The sequence below is a fragment of the Danio rerio genome, chromosome 5 (genome assembly GCF_049306965.1).
Source record: "Danio rerio strain Tuebingen ecotype United States chromosome 5, GRCz12tu, whole genome shotgun sequence".
In the NCBI taxonomy this organism is placed as follows: domain Eukaryota; kingdom Metazoa; phylum Chordata; class Actinopteri; order Cypriniformes; family Danionidae; genus Danio; species Danio rerio.
In genome coordinates, this window is record NC_133180.1 from 63,053,645 (window position 1) to 63,059,702 (window position 6,058).

Consider the following 6,058-nt stretch of genomic DNA (forward strand, 5'->3'; position numbering starts at 1 on the left):
TGGAAATGAGCTTTTGCGGTGAATTTTTGTAGCATACTGTACTTAGAGAGCCGAAGTTAATTTTAGAACCAGTAACCGTAAGATAATGGCAGGCCAGATGGAACAGTGCATACAGCAAACTACAAAACATAATGCTATTGTAATTACAGTTTCTGTTCTGATCACCATATTAAGAGGCATTTTTAGAGTCGTACGCTACTTCAGAAATTACTTTAATATAATTATTTTCTGCTCGAGAAACATTTCTGAATATTAACAATGTTGAAAACCTGTTTGCAGCTTAATTTTTTTTGTAGAAATCAGAAAACCTTTTCTTTTCACTTTATACAACAAGGACTAACTTGATTTCTGATGGCTCAGCTGACCATGAAAACTGGAGTAATGATGCGAAATTTATTTATTTTTTATTTTAAAAAAATTGACTTTTTCCTTTAGTAGCAGGGTGTCCGCGGAGTCTTAAAGTATTAAAAGTTAATAAATCAGTTTTGAGAAATTTAAGGCTCTTGAAGTCTACAAGGTATTAAAGTTTGCATCATTTTTGATTATACAGTTGTATAATTATAGTTGTTTGCTAAAGTTTGAGATTCTGGGCTGCTATGCAGTTTCTGAAATTGATGAAATCCTGCTATACTTGGTCACACAGCTTTTTTACTGCAGTTACGAAGGCAGTCTGCTTTTCTATAGGCAACATCTTCTGGAAAAAACATTTTTCTAAAGTATATGAATAATGTTTTAGTTTAGGATTAGTTTCTTAAAATCATTTTTTAATAAACATATTTAAAATGTTGCCAATGTTAACGGTTCAGACAAACTGGCGATGATGTCCTAAATGTACGGAAAGAGTGTTAAAAAAGGTCTTAAAAATATTGAATTCTATTCTCTGATTCCTGTATATACCCTGAGTAGGGATCTAATAATCGAAATCTAGAGTGCAGAGAATGGCAGCATATAGGAAACAAAAAATTGCATTCCAATTTGATCAAATGACTATAGCAGGGATTTCAAACTCAATTCCTGGAGGGCTGCTGCTCTGCACAGTTTAGTTCAACCCTGCTCCAGCACACTTACCTGTAGGTTTCAAACAAGCATGAAGGACCCAATTAGATTGATCAGGTGTGTTTAATTTTAGGGTTGAAACTAAACTATGCTGGCCTGTGGAATTGGGTTTGACATCCTTGGACTAAAGAAAAATTTTGCGATAGTGTTTCCATGACTTACAAAAAAAAAACACTTGATGTTAGCATTGACTATTTTTTTATTTTTATTTTGAATAGTAATTTTATGCAAAAAATTATATATTACAAATTATAGTACACTCACTCACACTTTATTATGTACACCTGTCTAACTGCTCGTTAACGCAAATTTCTAATCAGCCAATCACATGGCAGCAGCTTAGTGCATTTAGGCCATAGGTCCCAAACTTGATTTCTGAAAAGGCCGCCGCTCTGCACAGTTTTGCTCCAATCCTAATCAAGCACAGCTGACCCAACTAATCAAGGTGTTCAAGACTACTAAGCTATTAAGCAGGTGTGAGTTGGAGGTGGTTGGAGCTAAACTATGCAGAGCTGCGGTGTTGTCATAAATTTCAGTGAGGAGTGGGGGGTGGTGTGTTGTCGTGGGTTCAGTAATACTAATAATATCTCTGGGGGACCCCAAAATGCATGGGCTTTTAGATTCGTCTTAACTTTCCCCCACCTAGCGGACCCCCTGATTGGCATCAACAGCATTTAAGCATGGATTCATCCATATTTTCTTGGCACACTTTGGGCCCATTAGTACCAATTGAGCACCGTGCCAATGTCACAGCCTACCTGAGTATTGTTGCTGACCATGTTCATCCCTTTATGACCACAGTGTACCCATCTTCTGATGGCTACATCCACCAGGAAAATGCTCCATGTCATTAAGCATGAATCATTTCAGACTGATTTCTTTAATGTGACAATGAGTTCGCTGTACTCAAATGGCCTCCAGTCACCAGAACTCAATCCAACAGAGCACCTTTGGGATGTGGTGGAACGGCAGATTTGCATTATAGGTGTGCATCCTATCTGAATTCATTGTGGACCAAAATTTTTGAGAATTTCCAGTACCTTGTTGAATCTATGCTATGAATGATTAAAGTCAGTCTGAAGGCAAAAACGGGTCCAACCCGGTACTAGTAAAGTGTACCTAATAAAGAGGCCAGTGAGTCTAAGTGTACATGCATTAAAATAAATGCTACCTTGAGGCATAGGAGAGATATCTTTCAAAATCACTAATAAACATTTTTAAACTTTTGACTGATAGTGTTTAATCACATTTTAGAGCTCCATTGCCATTTTTTTTCTTAAAGTGATTTGGACATTTTCCTTTAGCAAAGTGTTAACCTCTAAACCATATTCTCACGAAGGATCTCAATGTTAAAAAAAAGCACTGCTTGGTTTATTTATAACCTGTCAGCATGCACAAACAATCAGTAAGACTCTGTTTGGTAAACAAAGTGAAGCCTGACAGTTCTCAAACACGATACAGTAATTAGCTTTTCTTATTATTTCTTCTTAAGGAAACTTGTGTTCAAGTTTTAATGCTTCTAAATCCTGCTAGTTTTGAAAAACGTGTGCACAATTGGCATGCAAGGTCTAACAGGCTGTGAGAGCTGTCAGGGCTCGGAGCGTTTGTTCTGACAAGGCTGTTATCTGGAGTCTGCATTGTGGCTGCTGCTGCTGTCGTGCCTGCTGATGAACAGTTTATAGCTGGAACATCACGATTCACCTTTTGAGTGTTAGTGCCCAGATTAATCATCAGGGGAAATTAACAAGCTTTATGCAACGTGTTCATTCAGCAGCTATGTGTGGTTAGATTTCACACACAAAAGGCGATTCTCCAGTTCACATTTCTCCAGTTTGTGTTAGGCAGCTATTAATGACAAACTGCCTCATTCATGTGGCTAATTTACAGCTTTTCCTGTCAGGATCAACACGATTTATTGTCTAACATATATGGATTACAGAAAGCATTAAAGGGATAGTTCTCCAAAAATGAAAAGAAATCTCTACCTTTACTATTTTTGAACCTTGTTTTGAAAACCTGTAACCAGAGATGGGGGACTCGAGTCACATGATTTGACTCAAGTCAGACTTAAATCGCAAAATTTAGGACTTGAGACTTGCTTGACAAATATCCAAAAAAAGACTCGACTTGATTTGGACTTGACTGTCATGTCTTGAGACATTATATCATGTCTTGTTTGTTATATATTCTGCATTACATACAACACCGAAAGTTATATATGTAAATATAAAATTGCAAAAGTTTAAAAATTGACAAATTTGATTGTCTTGAAAGTGATTTGCCAGACCAAGCTACTGTATGACTTGACTTGACTTGCTTGAGACTTGAAGGTTATGACTAGAGACTTGCACATGTGTGACTTACTCCCACCTCTGCCTGTAACCATTTTATAGTATTTGTTTTTCCTACAATGGAAGTCAATGGTTACTGGTTTTCAGCGTTCTTTTTTATTTTGAGTTTTCAAAAGAAAATACATATGTAACTTACATAATCTCTCATACAGTAAGAGACAGATCTTGTATATGCTTTGTATTTTCCCTTTAACAACAACAACTATAAACAGTAAAACATGGGGAGCTACAAATCCTTTAAAAGCTTTCCTTTAAACATGAAAAGATACTTCATTTGACACAATATATTACATTTAAAAGTTACAACTCAAGAAAGAATAAGAATAAAGAATTTAGGCATATTGGTTAATTAAACTCAATCCATTTACTTCAAATTAGAAAAAAGGTTTCAATCTGAGTTCTTAATGAAAAAGATAGTTTCCATGACATAAATTGTGTGCACTGTATCAATCCATTCTTCAACTGTAGGTGACTCTAATTTTTATCATTTTTTTGTAATTACTTTTTTTACTCACTGCCAGAAGAATAAATAACCGCTGCTTGTTTTTATTAGTCCATCCATCTAAATTTACATTATCTAAATATAAAGATTCACAAGTAAAGGCAATCTCTGCTTCAGTAATGGTGTCTAAATGTATTTTAATCTCTTTCCAGTGTGGGGTTAATGGAACAGTGCATACAGCAAACTACGAAACATAATGCTATTGTAATTACAGTGAAGTTTCTGTTCTGATCACCATATTAAGAGCCATTTTTAGAGTCGTCATTGTACGCTGCTTCAGAAATTACTCTAATATAATCATTTTCTGCTTAAGAAACATTTCTGAATATTAACAACGCTGAAAACCTGTTCGCAGCTTAATTTTTTGTAGAAATAGCCATTCTAATAGACTTAAAAAAACCCTTTTTACTTTATTCAACAAAGGACTAACTTTGATTTTTGATGGCTCAGCTGACCTCTGGAGTAATGATGGTAATTTTATTGATTTTATATTATAAAAAATGAAATTATTTTTCCTATTAATAGCCGGGTGTCCACAGATTCTTTTAAAAAGTATAAAAAGTTAGTAAGTCAATTTAGAGAAATTTAAGGCTCTTTGAAATTCTTAAATGCTGCTACAAGGTATTAAATGTTGCATAACTTTTGATTGTACAGTTGTATAATTATATTTGTTTGCTAAAGTTTGAGATTTTGGGCTGGTATGTAGTTTCTGAAATTGATCAAATCCTGCTATTCTTGGTCACACAGCTTTTTTTACTGCAGTAATGATGAAGGCAGCACCACTATTTCTGCTGTTCTATAGGCGACACCTTCTGGATTAACATTTTCCTCTATGCATTTTTTTGTGAGGGTGTATTAAAAAACCTTAGAACATTCTTCCCACAGAATTCTCTCCACATGGCTGAGCTGGTACATTTTCAGTAAGTTTTACAAATATTCCCGCAATGATTTGGCCTTGGCCACTGATAAAACACTTTTAGTGTTTCTGTCTCTGCAACTTTAAATATTTCTGGTTTAATAATAGTCAATATAGTGTCTTACTTGAAGGTATCTGTACAAGTCACTTTGATTAAACCCATATTTTTCCTTTAGATATTCAAAAGTTTGGATTGTACCTTTGTCAATACTAGTGCAGGTACTAATTAAGTGGCCAGTGAGTGTAGTGTACATTATTTTGTGTCCTACAGAACACGAGAAGCTCTTAAAAATGTGGAAATATTTTAAAGGTGACCGCACGGAATGCTCCAAAAACACGATTAATACACAATCAGGAGATTTCGCTGTGCTTAGCTGCTCAGACAAGTTGAAAAGTAAACAGTAGCTTGTGTTTTTTTTATCAACTGAATGTGTTTATTTATGTGCAATTATTGCTAAAATTTCATGCCAGTTTGTAAGTAACCAGCTGCTATAAGCAATCTGCATGACACCTCTCTTCTAACCTCTTTTTGTAAACAGATAGCAAAGTGGCTAATACTGTTGCCTGAGGTTTCCCTGCATTTTAACATTGATGTGATTCTGGCATGCGGTCTACAGTTTGTTCAGTTGTATGGGCTCAAGAATGACCTTGCACAGAATCCCAGCTTCAAAAGAGGCAACCGTGAAATGGATAAATTTTATATATGAAGGGAATATGCCAGAAAGAGTTGGGAAACTGTGGAACACTTTTATGACCTTGGTCAATACGAAGCTGGATCTGCATTAAAACTGCATTTAAAGGATCTAGATCTAGTACCTACAATTTGTGAAAACTTGTGATTGTTTGAGACACCAGCTTCACTCGTGTTTAGAATCAGTTGTTGGTTTTCACTCCGAGACTATGCAGCTGTCAAATACACATTTCATATGTATAAATGTTTGTTTGCGTAGAATTTTGCATTGATAATGGTGGGCTGCAATGTCAAGCACTGATAAATTAGGCACAACTGTTTTATACATGGGAGACAGCTTGGCGCAATGTCATATTTTGTAACCCTAATGTGGAAACAGCTTCAAATACTCCATGTCAGTCATACAGAAAAAAATTCAGCAGTAGCTCAAGGTTTGGTTGAGCGCTGTGTGAGTGCTGCACTGGTTTAGCTCCTCAAAAATGAATCACTATTCTTAATCCAGCTGGCACAAAGAGGAGCAGCTCATTAGCTTTTAAAGGAGA